Source organism: Neolamprologus brichardi, chromosome 2, assembly GCF_056152115.1.
Source record: "Neolamprologus brichardi isolate AB-2024 chromosome 2, ASM5615211v1, whole genome shotgun sequence".
NCBI lineage: Eukaryota > Metazoa > Chordata > Actinopteri > Cichliformes > Cichlidae > Neolamprologus > Neolamprologus brichardi.
In genome coordinates this window covers 17189708-17203847 of record NC_142105.1, presented here as the reverse complement: position 1 = coordinate 17203847, position 14140 = coordinate 17189708, and positions in this window count along the sequence as shown.

The window sequence follows — 14140 nt, the reverse complement described above, 5'->3', positions numbered from 1 at the left end:
GGGTAAAAAGAGAAAGTTTCAGAAGAACAAATATATAAGGGAGGCTCGTAACAGAGGGAGTGCGTGCGAACGAGACAGCGAGGATAGCCAAGTGTTGCTGCTGGGGTTATGTTGCGTCAGGAGGGTGAACAGTGCCACATTGTTGCCCCCTTTTGGCCACTGAGGGAAATTATCTGAGGGGGCGAAAGGGGAAAAACATTTAATGGTGAAGGAAGGATGCTTAGTAGTATTATCAGGAATTAGATTTTTTTTTCTTTTTTAAACAGGGTGTATAGGCTTTAATTTGAGGAGGGGAAACACTGTTACACTTCTATTTTAAAATACGGGTGGGGGAGGGGGGGGTGTAGTGTTTTTCATATCTGTAATGCTTTTCCAGAGGGTACAGCACGAGTTCAATTATGAGAAACAATATCAGTTAAAACAGAAACTATATCTGGGCTAATTGGCCCATGATCTTAGGCAGAAATTACAGAGGTGAGAGGGGAGGAGTCTCTGGATCCTTATGCCTCACCTGTTTAAGTTACTACTTACCAACACCTTTACTTTGAAAATATTTAGAAATTTAAAGCAAAGGATGTGTCAGCTGCTTATTTTTCTTCATTTCTGTCCCTTTAAATATACGCATATTATGAATAGACTGGCTTTGGTGTCCACTAACCCCCCTCATTAAAAAAAGTCCTGGCATCTCCGTCTTTGGTTAAAGGATTTTTGCAAAGAAACAATGTGAACAGGATGTGGCAACAGAATGCACGTGAAACAGAGAGGAGACACATTCAAAAAGAAAACATGGGGCAACATATACAATGAGAAACTGTTACAAATGTACATTTGGGAACTCTTACAAACAGTGCAGTTGTAGCTTTGGGAGCGAGTGTAATGAGAATGCATTATTTCAAGGTAAGTCCAGAATAAGTTACACTGAAGAGAAAGAGATACACGGAGTGAATTATCCCCATCGGAGACTATGAGGCTAAAATGTGCCATAGCATGCATTCACACCGGGTTATACAGACAGTAAATATTGTGATTATCATGCAAATTCAAAATGCTTAAATATTAATAGACATAAGAGAGACAATTCTTCCATGCACAGAGTTGAGTCTTGCTATAGCCTGTTATGTTGACTAATAGGTTGTGCAAAGAGGCTGGAAGTACGGACAGGTGAGTCGGGGTACTGCGGACCATCTCAGAATGCAAAGCTTTGGAACAGATGGTTAACTAGATGTTTAGGGTCACTGGCAATCCTAGCTGCCCTTTTCCTCACCCTAATGTCATGCGGTTCCTAGATGGAGCGGAGCAGACAGCCAGCAAGGCACCTACCAGTGCGGAAAATATGCTGGACCTTGTCCCTGGAAAGGAGACTGCCTGTTTTAGCTTTGGTGTACGATGCGAGGATCGTGTCAACAAGGGATGCCTAAAATTGGGTAAAGAGTTAGGGATACAATCATGCTCTACCCTCCAGGAAAAATTCAAACCAGAATAAAAAAATCATTTATGCACTTCTTTTTTTTTAATGCACTACACGTCTTAGTCTGTTTGGACTTTCTCTAAAAACTGTTAAAATTTATATGAGGCTGGGTTGATTACTGCTTTAGCCCTACTTTAGATATTTTATTGTGCTTTTGTAGTCTTTTGAAGATTTTAAATACACTTCATTCTCAGTAATATTTAAAGTAGAAAAGACTACTTTCAATTTTGGATTGGCTAATAATCTGTAAAATATATTTTACCTGTGAAGCGTAAAAAAAAAAGGGCTTTCCAGTGAATTCTCTTTTCTATTCACTTTTTATTCATTGCTTGGTGTTATAGGCACAGTTGTCCCAGTAAGTGAAGGCAAGAGGCTCCAACCATTATTCACGTAGCTACAGGAAGACGGCCCTGAGGATGAGACTTTTTTTTAAGTCAAGAACTGCACTTACTCAAGTCCCCCAAATACACTATTTTTGAGGTAGATTAAAGCTAATCTAGGCAAGAACTAGGAGAACTCACACACATACAGAGATTCCTTCTTAGTTTATTGAGATTTATAAGAATGGGTTAGTTTTAGCTGATTTCTTGCAGCCCCAAAAGACACTACCCATTATGATTTAGAAAACTGGAGACAATCCTGTGGCGTGCAAACATCAGCAGATGTTTCTGGTAGCCAGTGTTGGGAAGGTTACTTTTAAAATGTATTCCATTACAGAATACAGAATACATGCCTCAAAATGTATTTTGAGAATACATGCCTCAAAATGTATTTTGTAACGTATTCCGTTACGTTACTCAATGAGAGTAACGTATTCTGAATGAAGGTCTGCGGCTCCGAACCGTAGTAAAGGGACCTCTGGCTAATACGGTGGGTTCTGTGTCGGGCTCGTAGCCGAAAACTAGCTTTATACTTTGTTGTCTGGGTCAACTTTGCTTGCAAGAGACAGAGAGAGGCGTTGAAATGCTTCCAGCTCCCGTTTTTGCTGGATGACAGCTCGTACTTTTCCTTTTTCTCCCTCCCTCACTCACAGACACATAACGTCTATGGCAGTCCATTCTCCCTGCAGCACGGACTACACTGCCTATGATGCTACATTCTTTAGAGCTATACCGGTAGCATTCTGCCTATTAGCTTAGCACAACACAACAAAAAGGCCTCTCTCACCCAGGAAACACGCAGAGAGAGAGCGTCACCCTGTAACCATGGCAACCGTAACGCTGCCACCTGGAACAACAGAACTTAGCTGTCAAACAAAACCCAAACAGGCCTGACCCGCCACAATATGAAACATGGAAGTACCGCCGTGTAATCCATTTATTTCAACAAAGTAACTGTATTCTAAATACCAGCTTTTTAAACGGTAACTGTAACGGAATACAGTTACTCATATTTTGTATTTTAAATACTTAACGGCGGTACATGTATTCCGTTACTCCCCAACACTGCTGGTAGCAAAAATCAAGAATTTAAATGGGGTGAAAATTAGAGATGGGAGTCAAGTGGTCCAGTTTTTTGGGATCATTAGCCTGCCTGCCTGTTGATCCTGCTAATCGGTTCTTGCACTCTCACTATGATCAGCTGATTTCAGTTTGTGTGTCGGATTAGGAAAATAGTGGCGCAGTCTCCAGCGTGGATATGAACATTACTTTTATTTGTATTCTGTTAAAGGATGAGAGCGCGATGGTAAAGTGGAGACTGCTCCAGGACAGAAACAACTCAATTATACAGTTAACACAACTTTGGGTTTTTGGCTAGCTTAGCGATAGCATACATTTGCATTAGCATGTTGAGCTTTATTATGGAATAAAGCTGAGTGGATGCTGACCCCAGACCAGCACTGTGTTAAAGTGAGCCACTGCTGAAATTCAACAGGTCACAAACTGACAAGCAGTCAGGCTGCGTGTTTCTACCTGCTCATGTTTCTGCAGTAGAATCAAAAAAGTTCCTTTGTGCTGGTTTTCATTTTTAATTTGTGCTGTCGGCTTTGTGTTCATATCTAAATACTAAGAGAAAAATTGCTAGGATGGGATTTGTGCTGGTGTGTGGGGCTGTAGTCTGCAGCTTTATATTGTTAACTGGTAATTATGAGACAGTTTATTTCAGATAATTTTACAGAGTAACATGAAAGTGATGTTATGAGTAATATAACGAATGTGTTTCTCCTGTGTGTAATTAAATAACCTACTTTGTTACTTTTTAAGAAAAGTGTTGTGTGTAGTATATGTAATACATTACTTTTTGTGAGTAATGACCCCAGAAATGATCACAACAAAGAGGAGAAATACCTCTAACACACACAAACATTTGACCAGCAGCATGTAATAAATTTGCATGAATGTAATGTATTTGATATTCTGCTTAGAGATGGTGGTGAGTCTCAAAGTGGAGCCAATGAGAATCGATGAGGAATCGAATCGATAAGTGATGGTGCTTAATTCCTATCAGTTCCCATCCCTAGTGAAAATTCAATGAATGACTAAAAACACCACAATAAACTTACAAATAATGGAATGTTTATGTTTCATGGTTTGTTTGGTTTTTTTTTTTTTTTTGTTAATGTTTGTGTGAGGAATATACAGAAAATACACACACACACACAGAGTAAAATATTGCCTGGTACAATATGTGTTTAATGGCTCTATTGACTTCGAGGCACATTTGAGACAAAGGAAGTCATGAATACAGACGTTCACTTAGAAGAATGACTCTGTGGGAAATGTTTTCATCCCACTTAAAGTTGTCAGTGAAGGCTTTCTTTGAAAATTGCTATGGCTCAATCGGCTCGACAGTTGAGCTCTTGGTCTCTCGGGGAATGTGAGCAGACCTGTGGCTTCACACACAAATCGGCTCCAAGATTTGAGTGCTTAGCAGTTGGGCTCCAAAGACAGTCTTTGGCAAATACCAAAGAGACACCCACTCTGTAGAGATGATGCAGTCACTGCACTCTCAGACAGTGTCTAGGGCCTACTTTCAAACTGAAGTGTAGATCTGTCTTCAGCATCAGTATGTTGCAACCATCTGGGCCTTGAATAAAAGCCATGAAGGGCTGCGACAAGTGAAGGGTCTGAACCTTTATTGGTTGAGTAAATGAGGCTCCTCTGCATTTTGAATTCTCTCCCGTAGAAGTGAGGGGAATTCATTCCTCCGCTTGTCATGAATCAAGACTGCAGAGTTGGGATGTTTGGCTTTCATTTTTATCATCTGTTCTGATAGAAGGCAGGTTGTGCCATTTGCTTTGTGCACAGAGGTAAAAATGACTGAAGCAAACTCGGAGAAGAAGGAGCGTTTCCTGTATGAGATAGCCGAGTCTTGATTTGAGGCTAAATTGTGCACCACTTGTTTCTGATATTAAAACAGCATCTCCTCCTTTTTGTTTTGGTCCTGACTTGTATACCACAGTTCGTCTGAATCAGCATAAACTTCCACAGCTCAGGCTTAAGGGAGAACCAGTTTTCCCCAGAAATAAACTGCTCAAGTGATGCTATTATTAGTCCTGGTCAGCACTGCTATTTTATCCTTTTTGTGTGGAGAGCATACTCGAGGAAAGACAGCACAGGAACCTTTGTCTCCTTCAGCAGCGATGCACTTCACTATGTTTTCTCTTTCTCAAGGCTCCAATTATTCAGAGCTGGGGGAAGGAATCTGCATCTCATCAGCAGCTGTTGGTTAATATGTCCAAGGGAGAGCTCAGAAGTATGGATAAAAGCCACCAGGCAGAGTGTGAACTAGTATTCAGGAAGAAGAAAACTGTAACTCACAGGCAAGACATCGGTAGACCAAGACCAAGATGGTGAAGTTAACGGAGGAAACAGACGAGAAAAGGTTTTGCATTCTTGGAACTAGTTGTGTTTCTTAAAAAGGTTTAACCCTACAATGTGGTTTCAATTAAGCTTAACTGTCTTTCTGGTACAGTTTTAAAGACTGGCACCACGCTTGTGTACATTTAATTGAACCCAAGTCGCAGTGATGGTTTCATTAGCATGAAATTTTTGTGATCCCTAGTTGTTTTGCTTATACAGCGTACTTTGGTCTTTTAAAAGGATATATAACATATACTCAACAGACATTTTATTAGGTACACCTCTTTAGTTTCTTGCTAATGGAAATATGTTATCAACCAATTGCAGGGCATGAAAAAGAGAAAATATCCAGTGAGCAGCATTGATGTTAGAGGTTAGATAGGAGGCCAACAGTAACTCAAAAAACTGTTGTACTATTTGTAACAACCGTTCAACCTTGAAACAAATGGGCTGCAGCAGCAGAAGATCAAACTGTATGCCTCTCAGCTAATGACAGGTAACTGAGGCAAGGCAAGGCAAGTTTATTTGTATAGCACAATTCAACAACAAGGTGATTCAAAGGGCTTTACAGAGACATTAGAAACAAAAAAACAAATAAAAGCATGATTCACTTTGCAAAATGAGGATACATTTTGCAAAGTAAGATGGTAGAATATTGGAAAAATGTTGCCTGGTTTAATGAGTCTAATGAGTCTCGATTTCTGCTGCATCATTCATATGGTAGGGTGAGAATTTGGTTTAAACAACCAAACAGAGCCATCCTTTCTTATATCAACAGTTCAAGGTGGTGGTGGTGCAAGAGCATTTTCTTGGCACATTTTGGGCCCAGTAGTACCAACTGAGTATTGCATAAACAGCACAGCCCACCTGAGTATTGTTGCTGACCATGTCCATCTCTTTATAACCAGAGAATCGCAGACAAACGAGCCACAGTTGGAGATAAAGTATCAGAGTTTCAGGAGCAGGACCACGCCTCCAAACACGCTCCTTCCGGTTGTCATCTACATATGTTCTATAGTTCTACAAGCTGTTCGTTCTTGTTTATGTGCCCCTCCCTCCCTCCCTTTACAGTTCTTTCACTTCTTCACTTCTATTTAGTACACGGGGATCTGACGGGCCTGGGAGCTGCTGCCAGTCCCCTTTGAGGCCTTCCCCAAACCGCAGCCCAATTCACGTCCAAGCCGTTCACCTTTACCTACTAAAACACCAGCGGGCCAGCGAGTGAAAGGTAGAATGACATGTACTGCTGGCCATGAATGTAAAAACATAATAACCCATTCACTTTTTATTAAAACACCAGAGAGAGACTGCATAGTTCACTGCTGTTCTCCTTAATCACCGTTCACACATAACTATAATTTAAGCAAATAAAAGTGCATAAAGAATACTGCAAACTAATAAATTATTCTAATAAGGTTGTTAAAATAAGTCAGTAAACAAGTGATACTTGCTCTTTCATTATGTTTTCTACGCTCTACAGGACAGAGAACGAATAGTAGCAGTGTACATGCAGCATACAGAATAGACACCTGAAGCCTAACCCAGTAAACGCAGCTCAAAATGTTAAATATTAAAACAATGGTGTCCAGTTGTTGAATGTCTCAGAATGTCTCAGTCCACATTATTCTTTTGGAAAATAAGCTCTAGTAAGTCAAAACAATCTTTTTGTTGGCATTTGTTAATCATAAAGTATCCTGATACTTCAGAAATCTCAATCTACAGTTTTTGAGGCTGCTCAAAGACTGTAGGACTACAAATACTAAATATGCACACTTGCTGTCTATATTTTGAAAACATTGTAATTAGATTTCTAAAGATGGCTGTCCAATTAGTATTCAAAGAAACTGTTAAAAATGAAGGGGATTGAGGGTTTTAGGTTTTAGGGGGAAGAGGAAGGAACATGACAAGAAAGATACACATTTTGAAAGACTTTAATTGCTCCCTTGAACAGTGATCCCCCCCACCCCACACACACAGACACACATGCGCACTTTGAGATCTGTGAGATTTGTCACACAGATGGATCCAGTATGAAAAGTATAACATATGAGTTCATATGTTCACGACACTGACCGTTTTTTGCAGGCTGGTGTGGGGCTTAGAAGCATAAAAGCTGTGTATGCACGTCTTTGTTTGCATCTATAAATACAATATAATATCGTGGGCATCATTTAAAACAAATGCTACAGTCAATTGACAAATTCACTGTTAAACCGATCCACCCATCAGCACTGACGGCAGAACGTTGCCCTAACTCGGTCACAGACCATGACTGTCACAACAGATTTGAACGGTGCAGCAGATTCATGATCATTGTCTAATCATGTTGTCATGCTGTGCAGACAGCAGGCTAAGCAAGGAAGTCCAGATGTCCCTCTCCACAGTAACATCTTCCAGCTCGTGGGGATCCCAAGGTGTGGATTAGATATATAATCTCCCCAGTGTGCTAGGTCTGCTCAAGAATCTCCTACCAGGTAGACGTACCAGGAGAACCTCCAGAGGAAGGCAGCTGGTGTTCATCCTTATAGGGTGTCTAAATCACCTTCCTTTGAGCTTCCCTGTTAAAGCAAGTTCACCAAGACTCAGTTTTTACCAGCCTAACCTCTTAAGATTCACCAGCTGCTCATCCATAGTTAGGGTTTGGATTTGCTTCAGCCTCACGGTTCATGTTACATTTCAACTTAAGTTACTACATTTTGGAATTACAGTCTTTTCTGTTTTCTTACATATTGATTAAAAATAATGAATGTAGGTTGCTGTCAACCCATCATACTTTATAGAGTTATTTCCTTGTTGGGCTTGTTGGTGCGAGATCATTTGCATCCGGTGACGGCTTTAATTCACCCTTTAATCGCACTGCAGTTGTAATGTGCAGATTCATAGATGGAAAGCAAGAATCTGTAAAATGTTTAAATACACAAAATGAAATCCCAGTTTATGCAGACAAGATGTGTTTGAGTATTGATTATCAGTATTGTAAATGAGGAACTTCCTTTCATCACCACAATAGATTTGTCGGAATGCAAAACTGAAATTCTTCCTATTACGTTTGACTAACATCCTAACGCTGTGTTATATTTGACATATCCTGGACTGCTTCCGTGTACGCCACCTTATAGGGCAATTAGATTGTGTAGGTCCTACACAATCCTATCCTACAGTGTAGAATATTAACCTGAGCGTCTTTGTGTCAGTGATCGTCAACTATTTGAAGCTCCTCCTCTGTTTGTGTTGATGATGATCTTTTATGTGGCAGTGTGGGATCGCTGAGCATTCTTACCAACAGTGGTTAAACTGTAGAGTTTACCTAGGCTTACTATGTTGTTTGTCATTGCTCTATCTTTATACTATAGATTTTTGGAAAAAGCAGTTTCAGCCAGGTTTAATTTGCCTTGTAATTCTACTGGCAAAAAGGAAAAGCCAAATAATGTTACTATAGAAGTTAAAGTTTATAAAACACTCAGCAAGAGAAGTTTTTTGTCATTTTCTTATTCCACATATGATTTAATGGCATTTTTTAAAACTTTACAAAGGCCCCATGGATATATTTTTAGCCCAAATTGATTTAGATGTTTTCTCTGTCTTAAAAAACTCTTATGGGGCTTTTCTGCATATATTTTGCATATATTTTGAATTACGGTGGATGCTTATAATAATAAACTGATAGTGTGCACCAAGACCAGTATAATGTAAAGGAGCAAATATTTTGAACTGTTAATTATACTGTTAAATCTACTTTAGTAGAGCTTAAAAAATGGAACTGGAAATGAGCATCATACATACTTACACACTAACTGCATTATTTGAAGAATAAATAACTAAAAATGGTCTGTTTAAAAAAATCTTCCTGCTAATCTGGCACGCAGATCAGAAAACACTTAATCTTGCCACTGGGCAAATTTAACCAGACATATAGATTTTTTAATTTATTTATTTATTAATGTTTTACCTCTTGATTATTTCCCTCCATGGAGTCTAGTATCAGAATCTACACACACACACATACAAAAATACACACAGTCTCCTGATCAAAGCAGAGCCATATGTCCGGAACCTGATGATGAATATCAGAACTGACAGACGATTAGACAGCTGATTAGCTCTACGCTGAACACTGTGTGTTTTTTGTCTGTGTGCGGGTTGTGTGTGTAGCTGCATGTGTGCATGCGTAGGAAGGTGTGTGAACATCCATCTGTGTGCGCTCCCACTGTAGTCAGCAGCTGACGGAGCAAATTTCAGTCAATATCCCACAAACACTAAAAATGTTCCTCTTTCTCTGTCGTTTAAGTATCGGTATGCAGACGATCTCTCTGATGCCCGACAAAGTCACTTCCATTTGGCTTTACTTGTATAAAGGAAATATTTTCATATGGTTCCAGGTAATCATTCTGGTACATAACTGAGAGATTATTACACACTAGACACTAAAATTGTTGTAGAATACGTGAGTTTGTTGATTACAGAGCATCCTGTCCTCTGGCTGTTCACCTGTACAATGTGTATGGACCCAAAGAGGTTACAGAAACCAGCCATCTTTCCAAACAACTTAAAACTCCATCTTATTTATTCATCTATTTATTTATTTATTTATCTCAAACTTCTTCTAACTAGCGTCATGTGACAACTATTTCTCAGTGAACAACAGCATGTCTAAAATAGGCTCACTGTCTGGAGTGTAGGGTTGTAAGATGCAGTTGGTTGGCACCATTTTTGTGAAAATCTTTGTGTTATTACTATGACAACAAGCCCATAATAATACACTGTTGCCAACTGTTTGCCAAGAAATTGCTATCATCATCATCTGTTTCTGTACTGATTAAACAAAGAAGATCAAACATACCGAAAGTGAAGCTTACACCATTGTTCAGCAGGCTGATTTTGTCCCCTATTTTCCCGCCTCTTCTGAGTCAATAGACTTTTCCTACTCTAACTTGCTGCTTTTTTCTTTGTCTCTTCCTCCTTGCTCTTTCGTAAAAATTTAACTCATTTCAACATCACTATACATATTTAGATTCTATCTAAAAAGTCCTTGAGCCACCTTGGGTCACTTTTCTTTAAATACCACTGCACTGCTGTCAGTTTTGCTTAGATGAAACCGCGCAGGTGGATTTATCACAACTGTTTCATCAGTCAGATTTTTGGTGTAAAAGTCTGAATATTGCAACAATCTTTGGCCCTCAAGATATTCTTTGTGGCTCCTTTGGAAACAACAGGTGAAGCTACTCTGATTAGCTCAACAGCTCTGTGTTGGTCTGTGATGCACTACGTATTCTGACATCTTTCTATCAGAGCAGTGTGACCACTGCAGACTGGGAACAGCCCACGAGAGCTGCAGTTTTGGAGATGCTCTGACCCAGTCATCCAGCCATCACAATTTGGCTTTTGTCAAACTCACTCAAATCCTTACCCTTGTCCATTTTTCCTGTTTTGAACATCAGTTTTGAGGACAAAATGTTCACGTTCTCCTAAAAGTATCCCACCTATTAACAGGTGGCACAATGAAGAAATAATCAGTGTTAACTACGTCTCCTCTCAGTGGTCATGATGTTATGCCTGATTGACACGTCATGTCTGACTGTAGAAACCCTCCAGAATCACAACCAGGTGAGGACTGAAAAGTCTACTCCAGCATGAGGTCAGCAGAAAGAAGCAAGCTCATTTTCTCCTCTAGTAGCAGTATTAGTTGTAGAAGTACCAGTTGTTTTAGTAGTAATAGTAATAATAGTAGTAGTAGTATCCTTCTAGCAGTGGGCAACATAGTAGATAAAAGCCATTCGGCTTTCACTTTTCCAGAGTAGTGGGCACTGCTGGAAAAGCTGAGACTGATCGTCTAGCATTGTTAGCCAGTCAGTAAGCGCTTACTTCCACACCGTTTACATCCTGCCACCATCGCCATTCTTATTTGCATTTCCGTGTTAAGTCTCATATCTGTGTGGATGGGTAACAAATAATTCAGCTGGATTTATTCTAGTCGTCATAAATCTAACCACACTGTAAGGCTCTTGGTTCGCTTAGACCCAAGGCCTCTGAATGTAACTGAGGGCTTCTTGTTTTCAGCTGATTTTCCTAATAACTCTTTTTTAAGTCATCATTTTAGGATCTCTTTCTTCGGAGTAACTTGATGCAACTGCCCCATTAAATCTAATTGTGAAAATGTGTTTAGTCAAGTTGAGATTAAATCAGTGCATTTTGTTTTTTCACATTTTTATTCTCTTGCTATTTCTGATGATTATATTTCCCGTGTCTATGCAGGTGTATTTTTGAAATACTTTGACCGACGTTCACGCCTGTTCTGCAGGTAGCAATATGATATATTAGTCCACCATGAGCTGCTGGAAAGAAACAAAATGTTCCCTCCACTTTACCTGCATTAGGACTTTCATCTGAACAGCTATATCGTGAAGAAGCAATAGTGAGACATCCTGAAGGCAATTTTTCAGTAAATGTATGTCTCTGAAATGGGTTTTGAGATGCTGAGATCCTAATACCTGCAGTGTTTTGAATATAGTGACACATTTATGACAAATCTGGAGATACCTGGACTTTGTCATAAAGCTTCCTGCAAAAACATTTTCCATGAAATGGAATGAAAAACTGCTGTTAAGCTGCAGGAACTCGAGCAATTTACTTGATGACAGCTATCTTCAGCTGGAATACACAGTGTTGCTTTACTAAATGGAAATTCAGCATTACCTGTTCGAGAAACAAAAACCCTTGCTCTTCTGAAAGCAAAATATATTACTGCTGTAGAGCCTTTCTAATTCAGCCTCGGCCTGTGTTTGATTTCTGATTAAACACGTATGACTGGCCCACAGGGAATGATGCTGGAGAGCTTTTGTCTGCTCGGGTTATTGCTTGAGGTAAATTTGACTCACTCCAAAGCCACCTTATAGTTTCTACTACACCTAATAAGCAGTTAAGTAAAGCTTTGACTCACAGATAGTGACATTTAAGCCTGGGGGCTCCTAAAGTTCCTCAGTGTTTATGCTACAGTTATTACTCATATTCCAGTTTCTTTACGCTTCAGTTAGCACTTCTTTTGAGGATGCATGAACAATGACACGATCGCCTGCGTGAACAAGCACATGCGAACGAAAACACAATCCGTGCAAGCCTGCTTTCCATGTATACACTAATTTCTTTTTAACAGTTAAAGATTAAAAAGTTGTCGTGGATTACATGAACATAAGAATCTCCCTGAAATCTCCTCCCTTTGCTTCTCTGTTTCATCTTCTCTGATAATGACTTTTGTCAAATAAATGTGTAGTTCCGTCTTTAAGAGGATCTGTCTGCACGTTCTGTGTTCACTAACACTCTCTTACACCTGTGAGAGCATCACTTGGTGTGTCGCAGTGGAAACACATGCACGTTTAATGTGAATAAATGCTCTATATCTTGCTCCAGTATCCCACTCACTTGGACTCACTGCTGCTTGAATCCCATTTCTCTTTATATGCTTTTGCGCTTGGGATTGGCACCATATGATCTTGGCATGCACTGGCAGGCATGTCACATTCTGTACAGACACAGTGTCTCTCTCCCAATCCTCCTCTCTCACTCTCCCGCGCACTCTCTGCATGTTCCTGGCATGCACAGGCGGAGGCGTCACTTCTGCTTTGCTAGGGAGCAGGATTGTCTGAGTGTGCATGTGTTGGGTGTTTTGTGTGGCTTTATACACACAGTTCTCTCTTTGTTTTTGTGTTTGAGGCATTTAGGCGTGTGAGAACACTGTTGTTTGCCCTGGCCCAGTCCGGCTCCTGACCAGAACACATGCTGGAGAACATTAGAACATGCAGAAATGGTTCTATGGTGGGCAGTAACTAACTTAACCTTTTGTAAAATTTGTCTAATTGTCACGTGGTTGAGTCAAACTACAGCTAGCTCTCACGTTATTTAAGTGGGCAGGATAGTTCCTCTGTTCCATCTATGCATGTTATAGGTCAGCTGTTGGTTCCAGCTTGTCATTTAAGTCATTATTCAGACTTCAGAATGAAGGCTGGGATAGGATCTTTACAATAACAGACAGGCATCACTCAAAAAGCACCAGACAGTGAACAAGAAATCATAATATATTATTATGGCATTGTTACGGGGTAAGCTGTGCCATCTGGAGGACTAAGAGTTCATATGACGCGCAGCACACTAGAATGGTCATTTCTATTGTTTTATTATATATTTATTATCTTAGTTGTGAATGTGACGCTATTGTTGCTGTGGACCAATACTTCACTGGTTAGTTTTAGCTTAAATAAAATATATATTTCTGGTAATTGTCCCAAGTCATCATTTTCATAATATGCAATAAATGGTTTTGAATGTGTGGGACTCCTGGGTAATTGTTTTAAAGTGAAATTATCAGTATTACCAGAATGTTTGAAAGTTGCCACCATTTTGGAAGTCCAGACTGCCAAACAGGAAACGGTAAATTTCAAACCTCTTTGGGGGATTTTGATTATAAGTTTCCTTTGTTTCCTTTTGTTTTGTTTTTTAACCGTTTTGGGGAGTTTGTACAAGTTTCGTCTTTTGTTATTCATTCCACCAACCTGAGCTGCCTGGTTATTGGTATTTTGGAAATGAATTGCACGTCTGGTGAAGAGAGCTTCTGCCTCCAAGTGTGTTTCCTCCATCACACCTGCAGCCCCCTTACAGGCGTTATCAATGGGTCAGATCACTATTAGGTCCAAAGATGCCAAATACTATGGGTTTTAGCAACATATTAGCAGCAGCACCCGATGCTGCCTTGTGTTGTAAATGGACTGGTTCTTGTATTGCACTTTTCTACTTTCTACCATATCTCATTCACACAAGAATGTTTTTCAACATCTAAATGGCATTAGCTTTGGGTAGCAACAGCACAGAGGTATCAAAT